General features: G+C 37.1%; 1 protein-coding gene and 1 pseudogene across 2 annotated transcripts in view; one reads left to right on the forward strand and one right to left on the reverse strand.

Annotated features, from left to right (window-relative positions):
• The window catches only part of TUBGCP3 (tubulin gamma complex associated protein 3), a 175444-nt gene that overhangs the window by 18351 nt on the left and 139629 nt on the right, over nt 1–17464 (forward strand). The gene's annotated exons all lie outside the window — the stretch shown is intronic.
• On the reverse strand, nt 1539–6394 carry LOC119506972 (annotated as a pseudogene).

Below are 17464 nucleotides of genomic sequence, written 5' to 3' on the forward strand. Positions count from 1 at the left end.
GACCGATTTTTTTAAAAAAATGTCAACTTTCAATGAAAAACAAAACTGTGAAAGACTTAGTGATATTCCAAATAAGACCTCAGATTTTCATTATGCACTTAAAATGCACCTTTATCTTCTCATCAAAACCAACTTGAGTGTTAAATTTTTTTAACATTTCTAATGTAACTGTCTAAGAAATAACAAAGCAGGCCAAACTTGCCAAGTGTTAAGTGGTAATTAGCACCCATTCTGGTACATAGGGCCATTGCTTCCCCTTTAGTGGTGAGGTGCAGAATTCTCTCATGGGCTTCTCAGGGCAAACTGAGTGAGTTAAATCTGGATTACACATTAGCTTTTCAGAAAAATATAAAGGTATGAAGCTGAACTTGTATGGAAACATTCTATCTAGAAATATCTTAACTTCTATTTTTCAATTACCAAAGATATTTAAAAGATTATGCCTTTTTTCTTTAAAAAATACCTAGTGTCCTTATTTTCCTTTTAATTCTTCACCTGAATAGCCTCTCTGAAGGGCATGATTTACAGAATGCTCTCTCATGCATCTCTGGTTCTTTCATGTTATTGTAAATTTAATACTTTAATCATTATAGATTTTAAACAATTACCAGTTGAGGCTTTGTGTATAAATATGTAAAATAAGCAATACACATAGATACGTATGTGTGTGTGTGTGTGTGTGTGTGTGTGTGTGTGTGTGTATCAGGATACGTATATAAAGTTGCCACAAATTACCTCCAGGAGGGTCCAAAATTCAGTCCTCAGTGAATCTCATAACTATTCCAAGACAAAGCAGCACAGACAGAATAATAAAAAATACAACAGAATTAAGCAAAATTTTTCAATAAGTTTCTTTAAAAGTTTGCCATGTTGACAAAAGATGTAAGTACTCCAAAGAAAGCCAAACGAAGTATATTTTGTCTGCTAAACAGAATGAAAATTAAACACGAACCCAGCCACTGTTCTTTATTTAGTAATGCTAGGGATGCAAAAGCTCAAATGGAAACTTACAATGTCATGTGGTTTGAAAATATTAAGCAAGACAAGTAAATGACTTCCAGGTCATGATAATTAGACCTGACTGTAAACTCTCCTATTTCTATTAGTAGCTGTCTGGCGATTTTATTGAGGAATTTGTGAAAAAAATGAGTCAGCATGAATACTTTCAGAGTTACCAATCTACAGTTACCTTAACTTTGAATTAAATGGTCTTAGAAGAGTACTATAAACCATCAAGATATGCAAGATAAATATTTAAATGAATATAAAACTTCTGAGATAGAAAAGTTCAGCATAGAATCAGGGATTACTTTATTAAAAGCAACTTGCTTGTTGCTGCTTTTCCCCATTTATTAAACTGGATAGAATTCAGAACACACTACTGAACAAAATGTAAGAAAATGTCAACTAGAAGCAATAATTCTATTTGTACACAAAATAAATCAATATACAGTATCGTATGTGAACAAGACTGATTGGCTTTAAATGAATTCTCTGCTTCAAGGCCAATATCTCTACAAAAGTCTGTGGAAGAGTTGTTAGGGCAGGCCAGCTTCCTTGTGATGTCACATTATGTACTGGTTCTTTTCTGAAGGTCTTTGGAACCCTTTCTTGTAGTACTCACAATGGTGAGGATACTCTTCTGTATGAATGGAAATAAAGTTCTGTTTAAAGCCTGTAGTGCTATACTCAGTGTTCGCACTGATACACTTTGCCACTGTGTGTCTTCATGTGGTTTTTATGCTCATTCTGTTGCCTAAATCCCTTTCTACATCTCTTACACCTAAGAAGATCTTTTATGTGAACTGAAAGAATATGGTGACTTAGAACAAAAGGATCTACAATCTTAAAGTCACAGTATCTACACTGGTGCATTAATGGCCTGTGAAAGCCTTTATCACATGTCACACTTGTGAGAGTGGTTCTTTGTGTGAACTGAAATTATGTGTCATTTCCAATAGCTTGAGTTTGAACTCTTGTGGTCACAGTGCAAACACTGGTGTGTTTTGCTTTCTTGGTGGCTAAGAGCATGTTGCTGCATCTCTTTGGTTTCTGAGAAGGTCGGAAGACAAATGTCACACTTGAATGGCATCTCTTTAGTATGCTTATTATTATTATTATTATTTTGAGACATGAGCTTTTACTACAGGGTGGGGAAGTTGAGCAACATTGTCCTGAAATCAGGAGCTTCTCTGAATGGTTTCAGGAGCTGCTCTGAATGGTGGCAATAGCTGGTTATAAGGACTCGACATTCCAGTGGGTATGAGCGCATAAAGCAGGGAGCAGGGTCCTGCAACATAGGGAGGGGTTGATTGTAATCAACAGGGAGGAGGGGAGGATTATAGAGATAACAGTATCTCAGGGAGTCTCAGGGAGGAGGTAGTTTCGGGTATAGATTACAGTTAGCATCTGATATTACAAGGAGAATAGGTCAAACCTCAGCTGTCCTAGGTCAAGCAAAATGCTGTGTGCAGTTGTCAAGACACTGGGGGCCAGGGGCTCCCACATTCTACCCCCACGCAGCAATTTCTGTTGACCATAGGACAGACATTGCATCCATACAGCAAACAGCAGAGTAGAAGTAAACAAGTACATATGGATAGTAATCCCCGTGGCACCATGGCCAAGTTAAAAAATTATACCATTTGGACAAAAGATTATCAGATAAATGTTCAATATGATCTGGCATGTGATCAAGAGCTTGTGTTACATTCTGTGAGTTATTGTTATTGGGTACATGTATAAAGCACAGGTACACCTGGGACTAAAATAGCTAAAGGATAAAACTACCAGGCAGTCTGCTTTATTCTATATCTAGGTTTTTTTTTTTTTTTTTTTTTTTTTTTATCATTTCCTAACTTTCTCCACAGAAATAAATTTCCCTTTCCTCAAACTTTCTGCAACTTTCTATAACCATCCAGGTTTTTGTCCTACATTTTCTCTTTTCCATTTTGAAACAGCCAGTCATTTAGGACAAAACTACTTTCCTTATCTTTTTTGTACAAAGCATTCTTTATACCTCTTATACTTAAGTTACCAAAATAATTTTGAAAACCGTTTTCAAGCAGACATTCTACAGCGTACAATTACTATTAAAATTAAGACTTGTTAGATAATACTAAATAACACTGTAGTTAATGCATTATTGAAACAATAATATACAGTTTTTTTAGCAAGAATAGCACATGTAGGGACAATATATAAGCTGAGTTTTCATTAGTGGATAGAAGAGTTTCAGGTGAGGGTTGTTTTTTTTTTTTTAATTAAACTCAGTTTTATTGAAATACATTCACACACCATACAATCATCCATGATATACAATCCACTGTCCACAGTATGATAACATAGTTATGCGTTCATCACCACAATCTATCTCTGAACATTTTCCTTGCATCAGAAAGAACAGAACAAGAATAAAAAATAAAAGTTGAAAAAGAACACCCAAATCATCCCCCCATCCCACCCCATTTGTCATTTAGTTTTTATCCCCATTCCTCTACTCATCCATACACTAGATAAAGGGGGTGTGTCCACAAGGTCTTCACAATCACACTGTCACCCCTTGTAATCTACATTATTATATAATTGTCTTCAGGAGTCCAGACTGCTGGGTTGGAGTTTGGTAGTTTCAGGTATTTACTTCTAGCTATTCCAATACATTAAAGCCTAAGAGGTGTTATCTACATAGTGCATAAGAATGTCCACCAGAGTGACCTCTCAACTCCATTTGGAATCTCTCAGCCATTGAAACTATTTCATCTCATTTTGCATCTCCCTTTTGGTCAAGAAGATACTCTCAGTCCCACGATGCCGGGTCCGCATTCATCCCCGGGAGTCATACTCTGCGTTGCCAGGGAGATTTACACTCCTGGGAGTCGGGTCCCATGTAGGGGGGAGGGCAGTGAGTTCATCTGTTGAGATGGCTCAGTTAGAGAGAGAGAGGGCCACATCTGAGCAACAAAGAGGTACTCAGGGGGAGACTCTTAGGCACCATTACATACAACTTTAGACTCTCCTTTGTGGTAATAAGCTTCATAAGGGCAAGTCCCATGCTCGAGGGCTCAGCACATCAAACCGCCAGTCCCAATGTTTGTGACAACATCAACACCAGTCCAGGTGAGGATGTCCAACACATCCGCACCTTCCCCCAGATCCTCGGGGCTGGGGAGGGGGAGGCTGTAAATATATTTTTTATATCTGCCCAAATTACTCTAGGATGTGTCACTATTTCACTCCAGCCTATACTAACCTACCGTTATGTCACTTCCTATTCAAAGTTCCATGCAATTGCGGTGTTTGAACAAATCGACTGTAGAGTTGTATCAGGTGAGGGTTTTTAAATGCCATATTTTCTTCTCCCTGTGGGGAGCCCTTCGGGGTCAGATCTGCAGTTAGTTTGGAGTTGCAAAGTTTTGCATACAGTTTCCTGGGGGATGGGGGTCCCAGTTGGGGAATACAAATAACCTTTGGCACAGTAAATACCCCATGGACTTAGGATTCTTAACCAGCTTGGCTGCATGGGCCAGAACCAGAGCCAGCTGACCTTATTTTCCCCAATTTTTAGTGTTTGTGGCATAGGCAAGAGCAGATTATTTTCTGTGCCTCACTGCAGCTTTAAGGCTGCTGGCCCCCCTTATTTGAATTCGTAAGGCTTGACTATGCTTAGTTTTTACATGAATTTTCAAGTTATACAGGAGTCTGTGGATCTGTATTTGTAGTACTGGCATTGGTATGGCTTCTCTCAGATATGGATTTTTATGTGCTTTTTGAGCTCTGACAAAGACTTTTACTGCATTCCACACAAATATGAGGAAAGTTCTTACTGTGGACTGCCAAAAAGTGACCATCAGTAACACTTGTTCTGTGGTCTCACATTCACAGAATTTACACTTGTGCATTTTGTTGGCTTCTTTTTCCTTAACGTACCGTTTTGTGAGTAAACAAAGCCCCCGCATGAGGGAGATGCTTCCCACATTCATCACATTCAGTGGTTTTCTCTGCTTTGCTGGTTAGCTTATGACTCTACGTGGTTGGGTAAACTTATCTTCTTGTTGGTAGTGTAATCACAGTCAGTACAGCTGTATTTCTTCTTGGTAAGGTGTTCAGGTTGGTTTTTCTTGTGCCTCTTCAAGAAACCTTTCGACAACTTCCTGCAAATCACGCAAGGATAGATCATCAAGGGGTGTTCATCAGGGCCAGTAATTATTGCTGTTTGGTATTGCTTGGTATCAGGTCGTCTCTTTTACTTTGGTGGTGTTTAGGCAGCCTGTTGAACCCAGCAGACTCATCTATGTGCAAGAGGGCACTTGCAGTGCCATTCTGGTTTTCAGTTCCATCAGAATTATTACCATAAGCTGCTGCCATGCTATTGACATGAAGATTTTGATTTCGTTGTCATCCATTTGCTGTTCATGTGCCACTGCAGCAGCATCCTCCTCTCCCATGATCAATTCCATTTAAACTTCATCAGTGATTTTAGCAATATTTAAATCTTCATCTTCTAGGTGAGGGTCATTAAAGAACTTTTTTTCCCTTGGAACACAAATACTGCCATTCTGATCCAGTAGTTCAACCCCATGGTCATTCTCAGGCTCACTCTCCACATTAGACATGTTCCACCTAAGTCATCCTCCCCAGGGTCACCTTTGAAAATGTGAGCTTTGATGACTTCAGGGCAAGTGCCATTCGCTTTACAGGGGTCAGTTTCCATCTCTGCATCCATGGTCACTCTGCATCCATGGTCATTCCAGAGGAACCATTGTGCTCTTTTTTGCCAGCATCATCCAAGAAGGTCATAAGGTAGTCCTCACAGTTGCCTTTGTCACCATCTTGCTGGTCCACAAGGATCCCGTTGGCATCTATTACTGCTTCAGAGGCACAGTCTGCTGCCAATCTTCTGAAACTACATTGGTTGTCAGAGGATCAGTGATGATTTCTGCTTCTACTGCATTATCATGAACCACATGTTCAACATGTCCAAATCAGGCATATGTATAGGTTTACTAGTCAACGTGTTCTGGCATAGACATTGAGGCTGAAGTAATGTCAGAAGCTAAAACATCATCTGGGACTGTGCAGTGTACTAAAGAAACTTCTTCATTTGCATCTGAGTTCAGCACATGCTCAGGAATGACGACAGCTTCAGAAAAATCCCCTTCTTCCATGATATCTGGGCATTGAACATCTTCTGTAACAATGTCCTCAATAACATCTTGGATTACAACTGACTCTGGGTCATCAGGAACAAAATTGTGCACAGTTAGGTCTGAATCTAAAATATCTCATGGGACTGTTGTGATAATCAAATGGGAATGTATAGGAAATTTCTGAAAAACTGTTCCATCAAAAAATGAGTTTTGTCCTGTGGTTGCAGTTCAAGTCTATATTCATCCATGGCCTTTAATTCTTATCAGTCACAGCTCTGGATGGGTGTATGGTTAGTTGGTGATGGTGGCAGGTGCTGTAGGCTAGCATCTCTCTGGAGCGTATGATGGACTTTTGTATGTTGACTTTGTGTCATGTGAGTTTGCTAAATTCATTTATTAGGTTAGTAGCTTTTTTGTAGATATCTTGGGATTTCCTAGTTAGATAATTGTGCCCTCTGCAAATTAGTCATAGTTTTCTTTTTCTTTCTAGTTTGAATGCCCTTTATTTCTTTTTCTTGCCTTATTGCACCTGCTTCAGCTTCCAGTATGATACTGAGAAGGAATGGTGAGTGTGGACATTCTTGCCTTTACGTAAGATATGAGCCGAAGAAGTTTGGTGGAACTTAACCAGACTGAGGAAGTTCTGTTCTGTTCCAGTTTTTTTGAGAGTTTTTATCATGAGAGGAAGCTGACCTTTGTCAGAAGTCTTTGCACATCTATTGATAACAACTGTGTAGTTTTTCTTGTTTAGTCTGATAGTATGGTAGATTACACTGAGTCATTGAATGTTGAACTTGCTTTGTGTTCCTGGTATAAATCCCACTTGATTGTGATATATTATTCCTTTTATATATTGTTGGGTTCAATTTGCCGATATTTTGGTGAGAATTTTGCTTATGTGTTCATTATGCATTTTGGCATTTTTTTTTTTTTTTTTTTTTTTTTTTAAATGATCCTAAATTTAATTTTTTTAAAATTCAGTTTTACTGAGATATGTTTACATACCATACAGTCATCCATGATGTACAATCACCTCTTCACAGTACCATCATATAGCTGTGCATTCGTCACCCCAATCTATTTTTTTAATTAAATTCAGTTTTATTGAGATATAGTCACATACCATACAGTTGTCCATGGTGTACAGTCAGCTGTTCACAGTACCATCATGTAGTTAGGCATTCATCACCCCAATCATTTTTTGAACATTTTCCTTACACCAGAAAGACTCGGAATCAGAATAAAAATATAAGTAAAAAAGAACATCCCATTTAGTTTTGTCCCCATTTTCTACTCATCCATCCATACACTGGATAAAGGTAGTGCGATTCACAAGGTTTTTACAACCACTCTGTCACCCCTTGTAAGCTACATTGCTATACAGTCGTCTTCATGAGTCAAGGCTACTGGGTTGGAGTTTGATAGTTTCAGGTATTTACTTCTAGCTATTCCAATACATTAAAATCTAAAGAGGGTTATCTATATAGTGTGTAAGAATGTACACTAGAGTGACCTCTTTACTCCATTTGAAATCTCTCAGCCACAGAAGCTTCACATTGTTTCATCTCGCATCCCCCCTTTGGTTAAGAAGATGTTCTCAATCCCATGATGGCAGGTTCAGACTCATCCCCGGGAGTCATATCCTGTGTTGCCAGGGAGATTTACAACCCTGGGAGTCAGGTCCCATGTAGTGGGGAGGGCAGTGAGTTAACCTGCCGAGGTGGCCCAGACAGAGAGGGCCACATCTGAGCAACAAAGAGGCACTCAGGAGGAGATTCTTAGGCACAATTATAAGCAGGTTTAGCCTCTCCTTTGCAGTAACGAGCTTCATAAGGGCAGGCCCCAAGATACAGGGCTCAGCATACCAAGCCATCAGTCCTCAATGTTTGTGAGAACACATCAGCAGCAATCTAGGTGAGGAAGTCCAACACTTCCGCATTTTCCCCCAGCTCCTCAGGGGAGCCCTGCATATATATTTTTATTCTCCACCCAAATTACTTTGGGATGTGTCGCTATTTCACTCTAATGTACAGAAACCTACCATATCTCACTTCCTATTCAAAGTTCCATGTAATTGTGGTGTTTGAACAAACTGACTGTAGGAGTTATACTGTTTAGAAAATATAGGTCCTGCACCAAATAAACATCTCTTCCCTTAGTCTCACATGGAATTTGAAGTTTTAACACACAGTCAGTTTCACCCTTTACTCCTTGACCCCATCTACCCTAGTCTTAATCAGATCTGCTTCATTCATATCTCCAATTGAAGTCTGGGCCTTTTTCCAGCTTTTTTTTTTTTTTAAACATTTGCTGTATGCTTTAATACTGACATTCATATCTGCTGAGCTCTAGCTCTGAGTTTCAGGTATCACACAGATACCCAGTGTTCCAGAGACCAATCGGGTTATACACAAAGGGATCAGCATCTCAGAGTTTGGAGATAGCCATTACAATTCAGGAGTAGATTTGATTGCTGTAAGAGCTTACAATCTAGGGACCATTACAATAATCGTTTCCCTGTTAGGTTGTGCTCTAAGATTCAATTCTGAGTTTACACAATGTAGTTAGTCCATATTGGTGAGGCATTATAGTGTTTGCCTTTGTTTCTGGCATACTTCACTCAAAATGCTGTCTCCTTGATCCATTTACCTCCTTGCGTGTCTCACAGTTTCACTCCTTCTTGTAGTTGCTCAATATTCCATTGTATGCATACACCACAGTTCACCATTCTGTTCCTCAGTTGATGTACCATTAGGCCACCTCCTCCCCTTGCAAATCATGAATACTGCCTCCGTAAACACCAGTGTGCAACTGTCCATTCATGCCTCTGCTCTTGGATCTTCCAAGTACATACCCCATAATGAGGTTGCAGGACCTTATGGCTCCCACATACTTAACTTCTTGTGGAACCACCACACTGACCTCCAGAAAGGATACACCGTTCTGCCTTCTCATCAGCAGTAACTAGGAACATTCCTTTCTCCATGTTTTCTCCAGCAATTTTACCCCATTTACATTTTTTGCTATAATTTTATAGGGATATATTCATATAACATACAATTATCCACAGTGTACAGTCAGTTCATGGTATCATCATATAGCTGTACATTTATCACCATAGCCAGCACTTGAACATATTGATTACTAAGAAAATGTTTTCTTTAGCGAATAATAAAAAAGATAATAAAAAGAAAAATAAAATGTCATACAATACAATATAATAGTAAGGACAGGAAACAACACCACTACCAAGAATCCCATATCCCTCCCGTATATCCCCAACTTGTACACAATTAGCTTTGGTATATTGCCTTTGTTACATTTAATGGAAGCATATTACAATGTTATTGTTAACCATAGACTCCAGTTTGCTTTGATTATGTTTTTTTCCCAAATACCATCCCTTTTTTAACACTCTGCGTGGTTGACATTCATTTATTTTTCCACATGTAAAAACATTTTTATATTTGTGCATTTAGTACAAGTCCACTCCAGTTTTTGCCAAGTTACTCAGTCCCAGTCTTTATCATCTATCTTTATCTCTGGTGTCATACATTCTCCTATCCCACCTCTTTCAGCTTTACTCTTGGACGTCTTTATTTAGTGTATTTACAGTGTTGTGCTACCATCACACAGTATTATGCTATCAATTTCTGGGTCTATACAATCAAGCCTGCTGAACATTCTGTAGTCCTTCAGCATCAAATGCCTGATCTCTACCCTTTTTCCATCTCCTGGTAGCCTGTGTTATCAGCTTTTAACTCCCAAAGTTTGCTCATATTAGTGGTACCATAACAGTATTTGTACTTTTGTTTCTGGCTAACTTCACTCAGCATAATGTCTTCAAGGTTTATCCATGTTATTATATGTTCCATGTGTTTGTTCTGTCTTAGAGCTGCATAATATTCCATCACGTGTATATACCACAGTTTATTTATCCTCTCGTCTGTTGATGGACATTTGGGCTGTTTCCATCTCTTGGCAATTGTGAATAATGCCACAATAAACATCGGTTTACAAATGTCCATTTGTGTCTTAACTTTGAGTATATACCTAGCAATGGAATAGCTGGATCATTTGGCAAATCTATACTTAGCTTTCTGAGGAACCTCCACACTGTCTTTGAGAGTGGTTGCACCATTCTGCATTCCCACCAACAATGAATAAGTGTGCCTCTTTCTCCACATCCTCTCCAGCACTTGTAATTTTCTGTTTTTTGGATAATGGCCATTTTGGTAGGTATGAGATGATATCTCATTGTGGTTTTGATTTGCATTTCCCTAATAGCCAGTGAAGTTGAGCATTTTTCCATGTGTTTTTGAGACAGAAAAATGTCTGTTCATGTCTTTTGCCCATTTTTTAATTGGGTTGTTTGTCTTTCTGTTCTTGAGTGGTAGGATCGCTTTATATGTTCAGGATATTAAACCCTTATCTGATAGGAGGTTTCCAAATATTGTCTCCCATTGTGTAAGCTGCCTTTTTACTTTTCTAGCAAAGTCCTTTGATGTACAAAAGTGTTTGATTTTGAGGAGATCCCATTTGTCTATTTATTCTTTGGTTGCTCGCACTTTGGGTGTAAGGTCTAGGAAACCACCTCCTATCACAAGATCTTTAAAATGTTGCCCTACATTTTCTTCTAAGAGTCTTATGGTCTTAGCATTAATGTTTAGGTCTTTGATCCATTTTGAGTTAATTTTTGTATAAGGTATGACATAGGGGTCCTCTTTCATTCTTTTGGAAATAGATATCCAGTTCTCCAAACGCCATTTATTGAACAGGCTGCTCTGTTCCAGTTGCTTTGGCTTGATTGTCTTATCAAAGATCAATTGTCCGTAGATGCGAGAGTCTATTTCTGAACGCTCAATTTGATTCCATTGGTCAGTATCTCTGTTCTTATGCCAGCACCATGCTGTTTTGAGCACTGTAGCTTTGTAATATGCTTCAAAGTCAGGTAGTGTGAGACCTCCCCCTTCGTTCCTCTTTCTCAAGATGTTTTTGGCTATTGGGGGCACCTTGCCCTTCCAAATAAATTTGGTTATTGGTTTTTCTATTTCTGCAAAGTAAGTTGTTGGGATTTTCGTTGGTATTGTATTGAATCTATGAATCGGTTTAGGTAGAGTTGATATCTTAATTATATTTAGTCTTCCAATCCAAGAACACGGTATGTTCTTCCATTTTTTTCAGGTCCTGTTCAATTTCTTTTAGCAGTTTCTTGTAGTTTTCTTTGTATAGGTCTTTTGTGGACTTTGTTAAGTTTATTTCTAAATACTTGATTCTTTTGATTGCTATTGTAAATGGAATCTTTTTTAAATTTCTTGTTGCACATTACTTGTGTATAAGAACACTACAGATTTTTGCGTGTTGATCGTGTAGCCAGCCACTTTGCTGTATTCATTGATTAGCTCTAATAGCTTTGCTGTAGATTTTTCTGGATTTTCTGCATGTAGAATTACGTCATCTGCAAACAGTGAAAGCTTTACGTCTTCCTCTCCAATTTGGATGGCTTTTATTTCTTTTTCTTGCCTAATTGCTCTAGCTAGTACTTCCAGCACAATGTTGAATAACAGTGGTGACAGTGGGCATCCTTGTCTTGTTCCTGATCTTAGAGGGAAAGCTTTCAGTCTCTCCCCATTGAGTGTGATGTTAGCTGTGGGTTTTTCATATATTGCCTTTATCATATTGAGAAAATTCCCTTCTATTCCTATTCAGGAAAGGATGTTGAATTTTGTCAAATGCCTTTTCTGCATCGATTGAGATGATCAGGTGGTTTATTGATGTGGTGTATTACATTAATTGATTTTCTTGTGTTGAACCAGCCTTGCATACCTGGAATAAACCCCGCCTGGTTGTGGTGTATAATTCTTTTAATGTGCTGCTGGATTCGATTTGCGAATATTTTGTTGAGGATTTCTGCATCTAGGTTCATTGAAGAGATTGGTCTCTAATTTTCTTTTTTTGTAGTATCTTTGTCTGATTTTGTTACTAGGATGATGTTGGCTTCATAGAATAAGTTGGGTAACTTTCCTTCCTCTTCAATTTTTATGAAGAGTTTGAGCAGGATTGGTATTAATTCTTTCTTGAATGCTTGGTAGAATTCACACATGAAGCCATCTGGTCCTGGGCTTTTCTTTTTTGGGAACTCTTTGATGATTGACACAATCCCTTTGCTTGTGATAGGTTTCTTCTCAGGTCAGTGTTGGTTGTTTATGCTTTTCTAGGAAATTGTCCATTTTTTGTAAGTTGCCTAGTTTATTAGCATATAGTTCCTCATAGTATCTTCTCATTATCTCCTTTATTTCTGCTGGTTCAGTAGTTATGTTTCCTTTCCCGTTTCTGGTTGTATTTATTTGCATCTGCGTGCGCACCTCCCCCCCCCCCCCCCTTTTTGTTAACCTAGCTAGGGATCCATCAATTTTGTTGATTTTCTCAAAGAACCAGCTTCTGGTTTTGTTGATTCTCTCTATTGTTTTCCTGTTCTCAGTTTCATTTGTTTCTGCTCTAATCTTTGTTATTTATTTCCTTTTGTTTGCTTTGGGGTTAGTTTGCTGTTCTCTCTCTAGTTCCTCCAGGTGGACAGTTAATTCTTCAATTTTTGCTCTCTGTTCTCTTTTAATATAGGCGTTTAGGGTAATAAATTTCCTTCTGAGCACCACTTTTGCTGTATCCCATATGTTTTGATAGGCTGTATTTTCGTTGCTATTTGCCTCGAGATATTTACTAATTTCTCTTGTAATTTCTTTCTTTACCCACTGGTTTTCTAAGAGTGTGTTGTTTGGTTTCCATATATTTGTGAATTTTACAATCTTCTGCCTGTTATTTATTTCCAGCTTCATTCCATTATGATCCAAGAAAATGTTTTTTATAGTATCAGTATTTTTAAATTTGTTGGGAGTTGCTTTGTGATCCAACGTGTGGTCTATCCTAGAGAATGTTCCATGAGCAGTTGAGAAAAACATGTATCCTGCTATTGTAGGGTGTTGTGTTCTCTAAAGTCTGTTAAGTCTACTTCATTTATCATACAGTTTAACATCTGTTTCCTTATTGATCCTCTGTCTAGATGTTCTATCCATTGATGAGAGTGGTGTATTGAAGTCTCCAACTGTTATTGCAGAGTTATCTACTCCTAGTTTCAGTGTTCTCAGTGTTTGCCTCATGAATTTTGGAGCACTCTGTCTTGGTGCATAAATATTTATGATTTCCTTGGGCTCCTCTCGGCTTCCAAAATTTCTCAGACTTTTTGTTTTTGATGACTTCACGGTTTTGTGGATCATAGGTCAGGTATTTTGTAAAACGTTGCTCAGTTGGGATTTGTCTCATGATTAGATTGGGGTATTGTGCTTTGGGGAGGAAGATCACAAAGGTAGAGTGTTATTCATTTATCAAGGACACAATATCAGTATGACGTTTTTGCTATCAGTCTTGATCACCAGTGGCTGAGATACTTTTGTCAGATTTCTTCACTGTAAAGTTATTGTTTTTGCCCCTTTTCTTCCTTTTACACTTGGGAAGAAAGTCACTGTGTGTGGCCCATACTTCAGGAGTGGGGAGTTACGCTCTTCTGCCTTGAGGGTGGAGTATGTACATGAATTTAGTCCTTTTTATCTTTTAAATTTCTGTGTAAACAATAGCAATTTACTCTTTCATTTCCTTTTGTTGGTAATTTGTGTCTTTTTTTTTTTTGGTCAGTGGTAGAGGTTTATCAATTTGATTAATTTTTTTTTTTTGTAGCATCAGCTTTTGCTTTCATTGATTTTTTCTTCCTTTTTTTTTTCCTGTTTTCAATTTCATTGATTTCTGCTCTTATTTGTATTTTTATTATTGTCTAATGCTTACTTTGGATTTAGTTTGCTCTTCTTTTTTTGGATTTTATCGTGTAAACTGATGTTGTTGATTCAAGACCTATTTTCTCTAATTAATGCATTTTTATGCTTATACATTTCCCCTAAGCACTGCCTTTACTGTATCCACATATTTTGATATGTTGTATTTTTATTTTCATTCAGTTCAAGATATTTTCTGATTTTTCATGAGACGTTTTCTTTATTTCATGGATTATGTATTAGCTTGTTGATAAGCTTCCGAACACTTGGTGGTTTTTTTCAGATGTCATTCTGTTATTGATTCGTAGTTTAATTCCTGTTAGAAAGCATACTTTGAATAATTTTAATCCCTTTGTATTTAATTAGGTTTGTTTTGTGATCCCAAAATATGATCTGTCTTGATCACTGTTCTATGGGCATTTGGAAAGAATGTGTATTCTATTGTTGCTAGGTAGAGTGTTCTGTAAATGTCAGTTAAGTTTAGTTGGTTGATGATGTTCAAATTTATATCGTTGCTCTTGTTCTCTTCCCTTGTTCCTTCAATTACTGAGAAAGTCCTGTTGGAATCCCCAAATATATTTGTAGATTTGTCGGTTTGTATATTTTTCCTTTTAGGTCTATAAATTTTTACTTCGTGTATCTTACAGCTCTGTTATTAGGTGTATAAGCATTTAAGATTATGTCGTATCTTCTTGGTGAAGTGACCTTTTCACATTGTTTAATGTTCTTTTTCCTTGTTAATTTTCCTTGATCTGAAGTTTGCTTTGTTTGCTGTTAATATAGCCAATTAAGTTTTATTTTGAATAGTGTTTGTATGGTGTGTCTTTTTCCATCCTTTTATTTTTAACCTACTTACATCTTTATATTTCAGCCATGTTTCTTGTAGACAGCGTATAGTCGGGTCTTATTTTGTTACTCAGCCTAATGTTCTCTGTCTTTTAAATGATATGCTTAGGCCATTTACATGTAATATAATTATTTGTGTGATTTCATTTTGTCTACCGCATCATTATTCTTCTGTTTTTCCATTTTGTCTTTGTTATCTCTGTTTCCCCCTTTTGCCTTCTTTTGAATTATTTGAAGGTTGTTTAAAAATTCCATTTTTATTTGTCAATTTGCTCTTTGTTTATATCTCTTGGTAAAGTTTTTTAAAATGGTTGCTATAGGGATTACAGTAAAATCCTAAACTTCACAAAATTTTCTTAAAATTCATATCTTACAACTTTGAGTAAAATGTAGAAACTTTACAAACATATATATCTTTACCTTCCTGTTTATACATACATTGAAAATCCCATCAGGCAATATTATAATTTTAAGTTTCCACTATTGAACTTATTTTAATTATATTGAAGTGAAAAACATTGTTTTATTTACCCAGATACTCCTTTTGTTGCTCTGTTTCTGAAGTTCTAGGATTTACTCTGTTACGATTTTCTTTTTGTCTATAGCACTTCTTTTAGTATTTCTTTTAAATTGGTTTACTGGTGACAAATTGTGTTAGTTTTCCTTCATTCAGGAATCTTTATTTGCCTTCATTCCTGAAGGATATTTTCATAATTTCTAGAATTTTAGTGTTGACAATTCTTTTCTTTCAGAACTTTGAAAATATGGTTCCATTGTTTTCTCTCCTTCATTTGTGGTGAGAAATCTGTATTCTTTTTTTTACCCTATAAATAATGGGTCAGTTTTATCTGGCTGCTTTCCAGATTCTTTCTTTATCTTGATTTGCAGGAGTTTGATTATGATGCGTCTGGTTGTGGTTTTCTTTTAATTTATCCTGTTTAGGATTTGTTGTGCTCCTTAGATTTGTAAATTAATGTTTTTCACCAAATTTGGGACATCTCAGCCATCATTTCTTGAAAATTTTTTTCTGTACAATCTCTTTCTCCTTTCTTTGTAGGATTTCTAAGACGTGAATGTTGGATCTTTTGATATTGCACCAGAGGTCCCTGAGGTTCTGCTTATTTACTCATTTTTTCATTTTTTTATTTCTCTTTTGTTCAAGTGGGACAATTTCATTTGACCTGTATTCATATTTTCTGATTCTTGACTCCTTTATCTCCATTCTACTATTGAGCCCCTGCAGTGATTTTTAAAAAGTTACTGTTATGGTGTTTTTTTGGTTCTAAAATTTCCATTTGTTTATTTTCTGTGGTTTCTGATTCTTTGCTGAAGTGTTTCATGAGTGTTTGCTGTCATTTTTTGGAGCACGATTAGTGTAGCTGCTTTAATGTCTTGGGTGATCTTGTTGTTGGCATTTGTTGATTGCCTTTCTCCTTGAAAGTTGTTTAGCCTTTCCTCATCTTTTGTATGCCAAATAATTTTGAAGTGCATTTTGAACATTTTAAATATTAAGCTATGAAACTCTGGGTCTTGTTAAAATCTGGAGAATATTGATTGTTTTAGGAAGCAGTGAACCTCATAAGGTTCAATTTACAAGTTCTGATCCACCTGCTGAGGACTGTGGCTTTAATGTCAGTTTACTTTTCTAAGCTTTTGCAGTGTTCTTTTGGTGAGCCATCCAGAGGCCAGTCTCAAACCTGGGTGGTGGTCTAAATTGGAGTTCATTTTTCTTAGCCTTTGCTGTGCTGGTTACAGTTGTTCTCATGTATCCTTATTACTTTCTCCTGCCTTGGAGGGGGATGAGCCTAAGATTTCCCCCAGGGCTTCCTAGACAGATTTAAAAGTTCCATTTTACAGCTCCCTCTTCTTTGTTATCCTCCCCTTACACTCTTGTTCTCAACACACTTCCTGTTGTTCTAGCTAAACATCCAGTTTTAAATTTTTTAAATTAGAGAAGTTGTAGTTTTACGGAAACATCATGTAGAAAATACAGTATTTCCACATAACCCTATCCATTATTAACACTTTGTGTTAGTGTTAGTGTGCTATGTTTGTTACAGTTAATGAAAGAATATTATAATTTTACCATTAACTATAGTTCATAGTTTACATTAGGGTGTATTTTTTTCCCCATATACCACCCTGTTATTAACACCTTGCATTAGTGTGGTACATTTGCTATAATTCATGAAAAAAACATTTTTATAATTGTATTATTAACTATAGTCCATCATTTGCATAGGTTTCACTGTGTTGTACAGTCCTATGTTTTTATTCTAGTAACATATATAACCTAAAATTTCCCCTTTTAACCAAATTTACATATTTAATTCAGGCTGTTAGTTATACTCACAAGGTGCTGCCATCACCACCATCCATTTCCAAAACTTAAAAAGCCAGAGTTTTGACTGTTAATGTTGTTGTGAACTTGTTGTGATAGAGCCTGTGGAACTGTTTTAGCTTCATTATTGGTGTATGCCTGGTGTCAAATGGCACGAGTCAAAAGAGTCTCCACAGGGTTGCAGTGCAGTGTGGAAGTAGAGCAGTTCCATTTTGCTGCTAACATTCATTGGTTGTAGGGCAGATAAGTCAAAAGGGCCGACTCTCCCTGCCCTTTTCTCCCTTTTTTCTGGCTAGATAGAATGGGCCTAT

Source organism: Choloepus didactylus, chromosome 12, assembly GCF_015220235.1.
Source record: "Choloepus didactylus isolate mChoDid1 chromosome 12, mChoDid1.pri, whole genome shotgun sequence".
Taxonomy (NCBI): domain Eukaryota; kingdom Metazoa; phylum Chordata; class Mammalia; order Pilosa; family Megalonychidae; genus Choloepus; species Choloepus didactylus.